The 14,978-nt window shown below is 34.8% G+C and overlaps 1 pseudogene; it reads right to left on the bottom strand.

The window, feature by feature from the left end:
- Window positions 1-832: 832 nt before the first annotated feature.
- On the bottom strand, window positions 833-2,438 carry LOC114095543 (large ribosomal subunit protein uL11-like; annotated as a pseudogene).
- Window positions 2,439-14,978: the final 12,540 nt, after the last annotated feature.

Below are 14,978 nucleotides of genomic sequence, written 5' to 3'. Positions count from 1 at the left end.
AAAGAAAATCTGAGACACAAATCCAAAAGTGTAAAGACCAAGAATAACTGGCTAATAAGCAATCATAAACCAAGTAAGATATCTAAAATAGAAAGTACAAATTCAAAAGCTACAGCCCCCAAGTATAAGTTTCAAATGTTACTCTGAAATTCCTAGCATCTAAGGAAAAAAGGATTCATACAATAAATTATGCAAACTTTATAATATAAATGTTACTTACTTTGGTTGTCTGGTTCAAAATTTTTCCCTCGACTATCGCCACTTGTCTGGGATATCACCTGCTTTTATTGGAAAACTGCCCCTGCCCCCCCCATTTCCTTGTCCCTCCTCTGTAACCCTCTTGTCTGAATGGAAGCTGCTTCCCCTCCCCCATGGCTATATTTCATCTGAACTGATGGACAGCTGTGTAGACAGTAAGATGTATGATACAAGACCTGCCAACCAGAGTTCTTGTCTAAGATCATCTTTCCATTGAGCCTGGCAGGAAAAAGTCCATTTTATTCTTTTGCTGAAACTCTGTAGTTGTGTATAAGAAGTAACAGAAAATGAGTAACATAATAAGATTTGTATCTTGGAAACAACAGAGAAGAAAAATTTGGTGCAGATGTTATCTGAATCACTGATTGAAGCAATTTCTAAGGTTGGCTCCATCCCTCTTCTTGCTGTGACTTGATCAACATTTTGAGGAAATATCCTGAGTTGATCCACTAATGCTTATAAGCCAAATGTTTATGTTTAGTACAGTTTTCACTTTTTTTTCTGTCAGATGAACCTTTATGGAAATATATATATATATATATATATATATATATATATATATATATAGTACTTCTTAACTAGCTAGGCACACCACTGCACCACTGTTGATATCCTCTATGTCCCAAGGATGCTGACAGCATTGCAGTACACAGCCTGGGTAGTCCCCAGGATCTCTTTAATGATTCCAGAAAGTTCTCTAGCTAAAGAGTGGTGCCACACCTATCAGGCAATGTCAACAATCTTGTGAAAAGTGATATTTTCCCGGTTTTATGGTTTTTCTGTTTCTTTTGATCTCTTGGTGGTTCCTCGAGGGCTTGGTGGTCAGGCAGAGGCAGGTACCCCTCAATCTGGACCCATCTTTTGAATGGTCATTTCTATTGTAACCCTCAGACCCTCCCACTCACCAATTTCTTGGCAATGTCTTCATCAACCTTTTCTGGATTCGGATCCAGGAGGCTGATCCTGGGGGCCTAGGCAGATATGGCACAGACCTCACCAGTGGTGCTCTGCAGGTTCACAATCTGATGTAATTGGGGTTGAACTTGAGCGATATTTTGAGGTGAGTGCTGTCAGATGAACCCAGATTCAGGAATAAGAAAGAAAGTCGCACTTTGACCTCTTGTGAATTAAAATGTAGTGCAGTTGTTATTCTAATCTTTCAATATTGCTTTCTGCAAAGTGACTAATATGCATACTGTGCACTCCATGATTATAAGCAACTGTAGACATTTGAAATAAAATGGCCTTTGTCTAATAGACAAAGTTGTCTATTAGAATTTAAAAATGAATGTATTTCATTATTTTAACTATTTCACCTTGTATTTTATGTATAATTAAATATCTGATGAACTTTTATTTATTTATTTGCTTTTGGTACTAGGGATTGAACTCAGTGGTGCTTTACCACCAAACCACATTCCCATTCTGTTTATTTTTATTTTTTAACAGGTTCTTACTAATTTGCTTAGGGCCTTGCTCAGTTGCCAAGGTTGGCCTTAAACAGGCAATCCTCCTGCTTAGCCTCCCAAATCACTGAGATTATACAAGCATGCTATCACACCTGGCATAATAAATTTTTAGGAATACTTTTAGATTTGCAAAACCATTGCAGGTATTTTACTATGTTTGCTAGGCCAAGTTTCCCCTAATGTTAACATTACTATGATCCATTTGTTATGATTAATTGATTATGATGTACTGTCATTAATTAAACTCAATACTTCGTTCCAATTTCCTCAATTTGTTCACTAATGTCTTTAGAATCCCATGTAGGTCACCTTATGACATTTAATAATCATGTTTCCACAGACTTCCCTTTGTTGTGATAAAATTTTCCCTTGTTCTTGATAACCTTGGAGTTTTCAGAAATGCCAGTCAGTTATTTTGTATCTCACTAAGGATTGTCTCATATTTTTCTCATGGTTGGACTGTGGGTATGGGTTTTGATGAAGCAGTCTACAAAGATCGCCATTGTTCTGACATCACATAAAGGTACATGTTATCAATATGATTTATCAATATTTATTTCACATGTTGGATTATAATTCAATATTATGGTATTTTACTTCTCATATTGTTTCAGATTTGGGAATTGTTTCAGATTGGCTTCTGTATCATTTTTACATATCCCTATAATTTTGGTTTGTGAGCACTAAACTTACTTTCCGACATTGTAACATGCTCCAGGATCTATGGTTTAATTCTTGTCCTGGTTTTAAAAATCACCCATTTTTTCCCCCTGTGGAGTCTGAATTCCTCATATTGGAAATTATTATAAACCATGACCAAATACTATGTGTGTTTATTTATCATTTTTAATGCAAATTTCAAAAAAGTTAGTATAGATAGAGATAGGAGCTAAATCTCTTAAGAGTAGCTATGGGGCTGGGGTTGTGGCTCAGTGGCCGAGTGCTTGCCCAGCATGTATGAGGCACTGGGTTCAATTCTCAGCACAACATGTAAATAAATAAAATAAAGGTCCATCGACAACTAAAGAAAGTTTTAAAAAGAGAGTTAGCTACGTACACATATACATCCACTAGGTGAGACATTATTGGAGAGAATGTAGCTGTTGATATCTTATGAACAAGAACATTCACTTTTCAATATCATAACTTTTTCAACTCTTGCTTTTCTGCTTTCACTATGAATTCTTTCATTGTTTTCTTAAACATTGGTCATTTTTATCTGCATTCCCTCCAATCAGTAGTCTTTGTTTCTCTCTTAGTTTGCAAGGACTCACCTGTAGTAGGTTAATAAATAAGTGTCTGGAAGTGAAATTAGTTCTGATATATTTTCGAAGAGTTAAATGTGCATGTAATTTATCCATAGTAATTTATTCTGTTTAGAGTTCCTCTTTTAATTTTTTTCCTCCTTTTTCTTTATTATGTGACTTGATATTTGTATTTTTATTTTGGTGTATGAATCATTTATTTCAAGACCTATAATTGAAATTTATAGCATATTGTTTAGATAAGTTTGATGTTACCAATTATGTGGTCAATACAAATATAGAACCAAACTAACAGAATTATTTCTTTCTCTGCTTTTAATTACTACAACATGTAGTCTCAGGTTCAGATTTTGGTCTCTCCATCTCATCATGTTTACCATGTATGATAAAATTGCATGTTATTTTTTAGGCATTAAGTAAACACATTTAATTTAGTTTTTACCATATCCTCTCTGGAAAATGCTTCAGCCTAAAACTGAATATTATGTTGATAACCAGAATATTATATTGAAAACCCCCACTTATTATGTTTAGTTATTTTCTAACCAACTATGTCACAATCAGATTTTTTTGTGTTTTATAATTCTAAAATGCGTATTTTATGTCATCACACTTCATCTCATGTCTTAATACTTTAGCATGTTGACACTTAATTTTGGTGTGTTAAACTATATTTTTTCAGTTTTATAGTTGCATATAATAATACTTTATTAATACTCCTTATCATTAATACTCCTTAAATATTATTTGTACATCCAATTTGCTCTTTTATGCCTCAGTTGTCAAAGATAATTTTGAACTCTTTTGGGATTGTTCCATTATCTAGTTACTTGAAGGGTCTCTACTGACCTGTGAAAGTTTGAACAATGGGATTTAAGAAAGAGGAATCTTGAGAAGCTACATGTTCATCAGCTTTACCTGAAATGGACTGTATATCTTACCTGTGCTTTCTATTCACTGTGTATATAGAGCTCTGGTCCCCGCAATTTCTTGCCACTGTGTATCGCACATTGGCTGATTCTTACAGGATGTATCTTTTCACTGTCTCAGGAATTGTGAGTTAATAAGAAGGCAGGGATCCTTCCTGCATGGTTGTGGTCATTCCAGCACAGGAAAGCAATAAGCCAAATCTGAGGCCCAGTGGGAGAATAAATCTATATTTGCATTTAACTCCAACATGAAAGTCATAAGGAGAATTTAAAGATGGAGAACAGCCTGTGGTTGCATATCTCAGTTCTCAAACATTTTATCTCCCCCTAGCTGATTTTGCTTAAGACTGGGAAAGATAATATTATAGCCATTATTGCTAGAATAAAGCAATAAATTTTAGAATTATTTATTGTCTTCATGGCAAGAAAATCCCATTTACTATGTAATCCCCTTTCACATTTTCAGATTTTTATTTAATTTTCAAACTTAATCAGGGATAATTTCATCACAAGCAGGGGATAAATGCTACCTGATTGAGAGCATTTTATTTGTGCTTTATTAAGTATCAATGTTCATGTGACACATTTGCCCATGAAGAAATATAGCAGCTTATCTATCTTTTTCACTGGTATCATCCTACCTAAGCTTTCTGTTACCTTAATCAAACTAATTCATCATCTGACTTTCCTTTCAAGTACAGAGATTCATATCTTACTATGAAAGCATTGCATCTTCTCTGATTGATTTTTTTCCTATGTTCTGTATAAATATTATAACCTATGTTGGTTTGGATGTAGCTAAATTTCATACCATAAATTGAATTTTCAGTTATTCCTAGGAGAATTGAGATTTCACACTGATCAGCCCTGCTGAGAATGAAATCAGTTAAGAAAAGGCCTATAAAAGTATTATGATATGATACATCCAGAAAATTTATGCGTACTTAAAAGAGTATTACATTAATTTTATTAATACAATTTGTAGACCAACTTGCAAATGTAATGAAGTGCAGCCGTAATTCAGCGTGTATCAGCTATTTATGATAGTTAATCTAAATATAGAGGCAGGTAGTTAATGCTATCCTAAGTTCAGTGTAGAGACAGCATACATAATAGAGCTGGAAAAAGTCTAGGGAAACCTTCTAGATTTTAAGTGATGAGGGGAGGAATATTTAAGGAACAGACAACAGAGTGCCTAATGTTTTTTAGTTAAAATTTATGAAAATGTTCAATATCTAGGACCTCAAAACCAATAATGGTAAACCATTAGGAAAGTAGACTATAAAGAAGAATTATGTATTCAATAATGTTGTCATTTGCCATTTTGTATGTTTTTCTACTGATAATTACTAGTTATTATTTGAGAATGAACATCAATTTCAAGAAATAAACTAGAGAAAGCAATAGAGGAGTGGACTGGAATCTTGGACAGGCTATTAGAATCAATATTCAGAAACAGAGTATCACCCTTGTGGATGAACACATGTGAAGACTTGTTTGTTGTAATCTGTTTGCAAGTGCTTGGTCATTATAATATGATAGAGTAACAGGAACATCAGTGGTTAGAAATACCCTTTCTCATATTGGTCCAAAGCTTTGATAAGGACAATATTGGGCCCATCTACAGGACATTGTAATTCATCTTCATATATGGATTTGCTAATAACTTTTTTAAAACAAGTTCCCATTCCAGGGCTAAAATTCAATAGTCACCATAAATTGGATTATAATTTTTTCTTTATTTTGATACACAATACTGATGGGGAAGAGTCTTTGGTTTCTCAAATCTCAAAGAGGATCACTATGAAATCTGTTGGGATGGAGTTGTGATCTGCTTTGTTCAAGAAAACATACTCAAAATACTGCTAAGGAGAAATGGCCAAAACATCAAGAGGAGAGCATATTGTATAAGTGATTATATATATATATAAAATCTGGGTAAATTTTTGTAAAAGGACTTGAAAAATATAAAAATGATTTTCTTACTCAGAATAAAAACATTCTTAATATAAAGTGGAAATTTCTACATGAATAACAAACTATCCATATTGAGATGCTTTTAAGTTATATCATATATTATGTATAAAACTCCTACTTCTCTCCTTATAATCATTGGCCATTTCTATTTAATGGCTTTCTGCATAATTTAATGTGTTTTAAGAAGACAAATTCTTAGAGGCAAAGATGTTAAATTAAAAAGGTCCCAGGAGAAAATAGTTTTCTCATGCCTAATATTGTTGCCCACTCACTCAGCTCCCAAAACTATAATAGAAGAAAGAAACAGAGCTTAAGAAATATGGTGAAGGCCTTATGGGTTACAATAAACATTCACACAGTTTGACTTTCTGTGCTATGAATGATATTTTCCTTTGTTATTTATTATTTCATATATTTTATTAGCAATATTAGAATTCTAAACTTCTTGGAGAAATTTTGGAGTATATAATAATAATGACATTGGTTATTTTAGAATTATGTTCTAGTAATTCATAAACAAAAATAATATTTGACTTCATATCAGTAAGATACAAATAACCCTGTTTTTTTTCCTAATTCCTTTATCATTATGGAGGCTAAAATATTGCCACTCTAAAATATAATAACATTACAGTAAGTGTTTTCTTTTTTCTGTGTTTAAAAGTATTTTTAGTGTTTTTTTTCATAATCTGAGGGTGGGCTAAGAAGTACTTGCCAATACTGCCTTCACTTCTGTTACCACAGAAGGTTTACAGTGGCTAACTTCAGCTCAGTGCTGGTAGTTTTCTAGAAGGACATATAGACACATTGAATTCTGTATAAAAAGCTATTATATTCATGGTTCCAGTTTATTAATAGCGAAGATATAAAGATCAACCTCAGTCAAGAGATGCATGGGGCAAATTCTAAATGTAGAACATCTGTTTTTTCTTGTTTCTGTAGAGTCAATGAACAATACTAACCTCTCCTCACAGCAGTTTGCAACACCATGAGCAGAGCATTGTGAACCAGGGAAGCTCTCGCAACCTGGGTGTCCAGAGTCTTCACTGGGCTCTGTTAAACATATGTAGTCAACCCCCACCACAAGTGACCTCAGTCCCTGGCTCCTCTGAAAGGATTGAGCTGATACCAGTCTCTCAAAACCTCTCACCATCAATTACACTGCTGAGTCATCTGGCATGGCCCAAGAAGTCTCTGCAAACAAAGACCCTTCTTATCAGGCAGGACATTCCAAGGGCTTGGAGAATGCTTCCCAGGAATCAAGGGCAGAGGCCAACCTCTCTTTTGGCAGGGTTAAATTCTTTCTCATACTTTGAGAAATGTATTTTTTTTGTCACATTCCTTATGTAGAAATTCACTTATGAAATTATTTCTGTTAGAGAAAATTAAACCTGAAAATGCTGGATTAAACGTATGATCAGAGATAAACATGCAGAATACCTGAATGATTTTCATAGCTTCAGTTAGCTCACTAGACACAAGCATTATTCTGCCCTTTTATAATGTCAGAACAGAAAATTAATAATCATTTAACAACGTAAGGAAAGAAGAACATCAAAGAAAGGTACAAAATTAAATGGCCACAAAAAAACAACGAAAAAAAAAATCCCTAGAACTAAGCTGCTAAAGAATCAGAGTGGACCTAGGCAACTAACGGTGCAATATAATTTTTTTTAAATACTGGGTAGAGACATTAAATAATCTACCTACCCCCAAAAGAATAACATGTTATAAGATGTGATTGAATAAAAGCACAGTTGTTAAGTGCATGATGATTAAAACTATGTACAAATATATAATGACTGATTACACAAGGCATGTTTCTCCCTTTTGATACCCTTTTCATTGTTTTACTCTTTTCCTGGAATTTCTTCTCTATTCCATAAACTATTTTACAGTTAACCATTCCTTTAATTAAATATAAAATTGTCTCAGAGAAACATCCTGCCTGATTCTCAAATACAAGTCAGTTAATTTTACTACATGATACATCATGCTCATGTATACAAAGAGACATACATACACATACATGCAGATATATATATAAACTATATATAGAGATGGATAGATAGATAGATCTATATAGATTTTCTGCTATATAGATCCATCTCTCTCTCTCTCTCTCTCTCTCTCTCTCTCTCTCTCTCTCTCTATATATATATATATATATATATATATATATCTCCAAACAAATATGTATTTATAGATTGTGTATTTGTATGTTTATGTGTGTGTGCCATCTCTTATTTTGTAAAAGGCTTTACTTTTTAGTCTTTATTGTAAATTGTTACTGAATAATTATTTATAGATTTTTTTCTCAAATGAAATCCATAGAGACAGAACTATATTAATAGTGATCACATTCTATGTGTTAAATAGTAGAATGATTGGCTCATAATAGAGTCTGAATCAGTATCTTTTAATATTGATATTTTGGGGTTTATTTTTCTTAATTTTTTTAGTTGTCAATGGACCTTTATTTTATTTATCATATGTGGTACTGAGAATGGAACCCAGTGCCTCACACATGCTAGGCAAGCGCTCTGCCATTGAGCGAGGATCCCAATCCTAATATTGACATTTTTGAAAGAATAAGTATATATTATACATTAAAGTATTAAGGGATAATGGCAAATCAATTAAGAACATAGAAATCAAGTACCTAGACACATATTAGGAAAGCCAAGTGTCAATCAGAGAGGACAATTATAGTCTCTTTCAAGATCATTAGACATATAAGAAAAAAAAAATATAATAAAATGTCATTGATTATATACATTATAAGCTTGTAAATTATCTTTCAAATTACTGTCATCATAATTTAAAAGGTTATGTTGTAGAAATAAAAACACCAACACCAAATGGCACTAAGATTGAATTACCATCTCTTAGCATCCCACTCAGATTTCTTGGTTGGCTTGTGATGATGCAGCTGAGAGTCTGAACACAGCACACTGGCATATTGGCATTTGCCACAAAAGGTTCTGGAAGGAGGCTGAATGGCTGGCAAAGATAATAGGAGCTAGCTATTTCTTGTCTGCTTGCTGGGGGCATTTCCTCAGCTGTGAGTCTCAGGAACATCACTGCAATAGAGCCTATTCCCACTTAACAACAGGTTCTTCTTTGTGCATCAGCAGCTGAATTCAGTTACCAGCTTCTGCAAAATGTGCCACGTCAGCTTTGTGACAAAACACCTCTCAGAAACAGTCCATGCAGTGCTGCCTCCCGGGGGCTGCTCCACCAAGTTCAGCTATACCAGCACCAGCTTACCAGCCACTCCTTCCTTGGAGGTCTTCCTTTAGTCTTTGAAGAAATCTAAGTAAGTTTTCATCTTTCTGAGGTTTAATAATTCTGACATCTTCCCTTGGTTTCCTCAGCCCTAGCGATGATAGGAGTTTCCCACTTCTCCTACCTCCAGGCTACATTAGATTCCTGTTTATCTTTTATGTATACCTCAAGGTAAAATTGTTTAAATAAATTTAACTTTTTCCAATAAGTGAATGAATTTGGTTGCCTAACTCAAATCTAATCAATACAAAGAGAAATGTGTATTAAGGAAATAAACAGACACTAACTATAATTTGATAGAAGTGAGTGGGCAATAAACAGAAGAAAGATGAATGTGGTTAAAAATAACTGATGCAAAGCATAAGGAAGGTCTGAGGGTATTTTGGGGACAGGAAGGAAATGCTAGTGGGATGTAAAACTTGAGAACTGATGAAATAGAGGGAATAAATGAGACTAATTGCCCCAGAGGCAGTAGAAGTCATTTATTCTAATGGATGAAGAGATGCAAGTAGTTTGAAAACAGGCAGTGTTCCCCAGCATGTTGGAATCTTCCCTAGAAGCAGAAAAGGAGGAGCAGGCACTTTAATGCTTTAATGAAATACAGAAGTTTTTCACAGAAAAAGTACTTTAATGAAATACTGAGGTTTTCCAAAGGAAAAAAACAACACTGGTATAAAAGAAAAAAATTCATTCTCACTGAAAAAGATTTAGAACATCTGCCCAGATGAATGAAAAGAATTTGAATGAGTGGTAAACTTTTGGACTATTGGTGATGTAGGTTTTGGTCCTTGTCATCAGTGGAAAATTACATAATGGGCTGGGGGTGTGGCCCCAGCCGTAGCGGGCTCGCCTGGCATGCGCGGTGTGCTAGGTTTGATCCTCAGCACCACATAAAAATAAAATAAAGATGTTGTGTCCACCTGCTGAGAGCCATAGCCAAGTAGGAATGACATGGCATTTTTGGTTAAGGTGACCCTGCTCAGGGATTAGGGTGGCTCCAGGTTTAGGGTGGATCCTGCTGGATTAGGGTGGCTCCAGGTTTAGGGTGGATGCTGCTTGGAATAGGGCGTATCCTGCTGCCTCAGGCGCCTGCTCCTTGAGTTCCTATTGAGTTCTTGCGGGGTTCTGAGAGAATTGGTACGCAGAGCCTGGTGAAGGGAGTGTATTTTCCCAGAATGTGCGTGTAGAGTGCGGGTGAGAGTCGGGAATAAAGAGTTGCTGTTTGAATCTACAAGGCGGTGTGGTGGCTCGGTTATTTTGTGCCCAGCCAGACTGCGGCATCCACCAAAAACTAAAAAATAAATATTAAAAAATTCTCTCTCTCTCTAAAAAAAAAAAAAAAAAGAAAAGAAAATTACATAATGTTTATTTGAATTACATTAACCAAGGCACTTTTGGTTTCAAGTAACAGACCAAATTTGATCAAGAACAATGATAAAAAATGAATGTGATGTATACATATATGTATATATCTGTGTGTATATATCTACATGTATATACGTGTGTATGCATATTTATATTAATTTATAAATTATCTATACACATATATACTGATAGGTTTTATAAAATTAAAAAGGAGTATGATCAGCTCCTGGGAACTTTGAGTTATCTTTAACTTTGAGTATCTCAAGGGATACTCACAGGCCAACAGAGGTTAGAAGAGAAAGAAATACCATCACCCTTTAAACACACTGATTGGTTATTTATGCTGTTCTCAGGCTGTTGACTTCACTGAACTTCTCTGTGACATTTTTGTTCATCTAGCAGGAAACATGGCCACGGGATGATCTCAGGTTAATTTTTTTTTTTTCCCAGATAGAAGAAGCATCTGTTTGAATGCAAAATAAATCTAAGAAACCTAAGTAAAAGATGCCAGGTAGTCTGATTGGGTGGCTGACCTTCAGCAGTCACTATGACTCAGGATGAGATGCAGTGGTAGCCCAGTGTTGGTAAATGGCCCACAAATGGAAATTTAGGAAATTTTACAATTTCCATTCAAAACAATCATTAGTGAAGTATTTGTTTTCAATTGCTGTGTAATAAATGACAACAAACTTATTGCTTAAAACAGGAAGTTCATTATTTTATAGTTTTTACAGTTCGGAAAATCAGGCATGGCATAGAGTGCTTTTCCTGGGGCCCTCTGGTTCATATCCCTCTCACAAGAAATACTTCATTGACTCTTTCCCCAAGTTTGAAAGAATCTACCCCTTTATATTATCAGGTCAAAGTCTAAAGTGTTCTCCTCTAAGTCCCATGTGAGGAGTCATTTGCATTTAATTCATTAAGTACAGCTACTTCACAATTTCTCTTTGTCTATGAACACAGGAAACCAAGGACACAGACAATCTGCTCTCAACACTCCCAAAATAAAATAGTAGGATGGGTGTAGCATATGGTTCAAGTACTTTTTTGAACTAGATGTTGAATAAGGGAGAGGAAACAAATGATTTTCCTGTGTCACTTGTGAAACCCAGCCCTATAAATACCAGTAGAACTTCCTGGTTAGGTCTCAGGCCTGGAACCCATCACCCAGAGCTTTTGACATGGTCAACTTATTTGTTGCTGTGTATTTTTTTTTTTTTAAATCAACCTTCTTGTCATTAGAATTTGGAACCAACAGCTTACTTTAATGTTATCTTTCCTTAGTCTTTTCATCTAAGCTGAGATAATTTCTGCTGAAACAATGTTCTCAAGAATTTTGTGGGTCTTGTGTAAATTTCACTGGGTTTCACTTCATTAGTCAAAAGCACACCTACGTAAGAACTTTGAATGATAATTCCTTCTCTGTTGGCTTCTATTGAGATGGCTGAAGGACAATTAGTACATTTTGGCCTCCTAGATGTCCTTTGGTTTGATTGAGAGGATCTGTGAGGGATATTCTCAGGCTCCTAAAAAGACCTTTTATATTATTGAATACTTTGAATTTTGATCTGTCTGATGTTTTAGAAAGCTTATGTAATGAAACACAAGTCTTTTGTCTATGCCAAGTTTATGGCAGCTATATTCAAATTTTAGAATCTTCTATTATATAGAAAGGTTGGAAATTTTTCAAAGCCATTTATTTCTTATTTTCTTATTTTCAGTTGTTTTTCAATTTCCTCATTATGTTATTATATGTAGCAAAAGAATTTCAGGCTGCACGTTAAACACTTTGGATAGAAATCTCCCTGATGACATTCATCACATCCATCTAACATTTTCAACAGAGGTACAGTTTTGCTTTGTTTTCTACACTATATATATATAGATAGATAGGATCCTCTTACCTCAAGATCCCATATGATATTCTTGACTTAATTTGAGTCATCATAGGCAAAATTCTTAAGACTCCAATTTCTATCAGCAGTCTGTTCAACAAAATTTAGGTTTTTCTCTAGTATACTAATTCAATATCATTTCAGCTCCACCCTCTGTGTGACTTCAAATATTTTGCTTATATCAGCAGCACTCAAATTCCAAGGTACCAAAATACTTTCTAGTGATTTGATGCTAAAACAAATTGAAATTTTTTTCTTACCAAATACAAATTATAAAATTTATAGCAAATTTGTAGCAGATAACAAATTACAAATTTGATGTTGTAACAAATTTAGTATCTCAAAATGACACAAAATTATTCTCTTACTGGGTACAGTGTGCAAGCCTGTAATCCCAGCAGCTCTGGAGGCTGAGGCAAGAGGATTGGGAGTTCATAGCCAGCCTCAGTAAAAGCAAGGGGCTAAGCAACTCAGTGAGTCTCTTTCTCTAAATAAAATACAAAATAGGGCTGGGGATGTGGCTCAGTGGTTGAGTGCCCCTAAATTCAATCCCTGGTACCCCTCCAAAAAAAGTTATTTTCTTTGAGTTTCCATAAGTCAGGAATTCTAATAATGGCATAATCAGTTTTGTTGTTGTTGTTGTTTGGGGGATTTCATAAAACTGGCATCAAAGTGACAGCTAGACTCCTTCATCCAGAGCTTGAGGTCCTCACCTAACTCATTTCAGATGATTCACAGAATTCTGTTCTTTGTTTTGTAGTCCTGAGACCTTCCAGGTTTTTGGATAGTGGTCATTCCAGAAGCTCCCAGAAGCTTCTCTCAGTTCTTATTCATGTGGCTTCTTTCATAGGCAGGTTATAACATACATATATTAGTATTCTCTAGAGGAACACAACCAAGAGGATGGATGGAGATATATATATATATATATATATATATATATATATATATATATATATATATATATATATACAATTTCATATATATATATGAAATTATGAAAAGGCATTTATTAGATTGCCTTTAATATCCAGAAACTGGATATTCCCACAATGCTCATCTATAGGCTGGAGAGCTGGAAGAACCAGTATCTGGGCAGTCTAATATGCTGAAGCTTCAGAATAAAAGGGATCAACTATGCTACTCCAGTCTGGGACCAAAGACTTCTGAAGATTCCCTGGTGAATCACTGGCAGAATCTGCTTTGGAACAGTGAAAGATAGACTTTAAATTAAATGAGTGAAGAAGCTGGAATCTGATGTCCATAGGTGATTGCAGAAGAATCAAGCTTGCATCTGCTGCTGCTTCCTTGTTCTTTCAACTTTCATTCCATCCAAGCCTCTAACCTCTCAGACAGTACTTCCCACACCTAGGGTGGGTTTCTGTTTCTGTTCACTATCCTACATGACAATCATTCCTAGGCACACTCTCATTGATACACCCAGAGCCTCTTAATTCAGTTATCATCTTAGTTTACCTTAGGCATCTCTTTATCCAATCAAGTTGACAATTTAGACTACCATTACAATAGATACCTGTTCACTTTCTTTCTGGCCTGCCAAAAATGATCACTATGACACTTCATTTACTGTTATATATCTCACCCTCAAAGTTAACTAATTAGCAAATTATTGAGGAAGTGATATCCCATAATACTCAATTATTTCACCCACACAAAAGGTAAGGGAATTGTATGGGGTATGAATTTGGTGAGTTCAATATTATAGATTTCTACTGTCTGTTCCCTGCCCCCTTTTTTTCAAATAAGCACATTTTGCAATCCCACTTATTGACCAAAAACAACAAAAGTCAGTCTTCATCCTTTTATTGTCTCGGGCTTAATTGTGTGATTTGTCTTCACCCCATAACCCAACCAGCATCACTTCCCCCTGATACCTGCAATATCAGTGATGATCTTTTACTTCCATTCAGGGCACCTTACAAATTCCTCTATATGTTGTAGCCAGTTGTCATCTGAATAAATATCAAGTATATCTTAAAATATAATTTTATCATGTAAATAAAATAAATGTTTAAGACCACCTTTCCAGTGACTACTCATTACAGTCACAGTAAAATCCAAACTCTTTATCATAGCTTAGAAGTTCCTAAAGTCTTATCCCTGCCTACATCCTTTCCCATTTTATCTCTCATTACTCTGAACAAACTCATTCATTCATTGCTAGCTATGTATTTCATTTTTGCATTAGGATTATTACTCTTTCTTTTCTATTTACATATCCGATCTGCCATCATCATCTTGGCATGAGTATTTCTTCGTCATTCTACTGTATTCTGACTACTCTACTAAAATTGCAATGCCTACTTGGCACTCTATTGCATCTGGCCATCCATCTCTCTCACATTAATTTGCTTTTTTTTTTTCAAAAATTATTACATCTCCTTCATTTCTATTCTCACCTTGAGAATTCATCTCTAGTCCTACAGAAAGACTCACTTCACCGAATGTCTGCATCTTACCTTTTCTCAGAGACTGAGTGCTTGCTTCCTCTCTGGGTCTCAAGACTTCAGT

This window comes from Marmota flaviventris, chromosome 4 (genome assembly GCF_047511675.1).
Source record: "Marmota flaviventris isolate mMarFla1 chromosome 4, mMarFla1.hap1, whole genome shotgun sequence".
Lineage (NCBI taxonomy): Eukaryota > Metazoa > Chordata > Mammalia > Rodentia > Sciuridae > Marmota > Marmota flaviventris.
The sequence above is the reverse complement of the archived record's forward strand: the minus strand, read 5'-3'. Positions and strand labels throughout refer to the sequence as shown.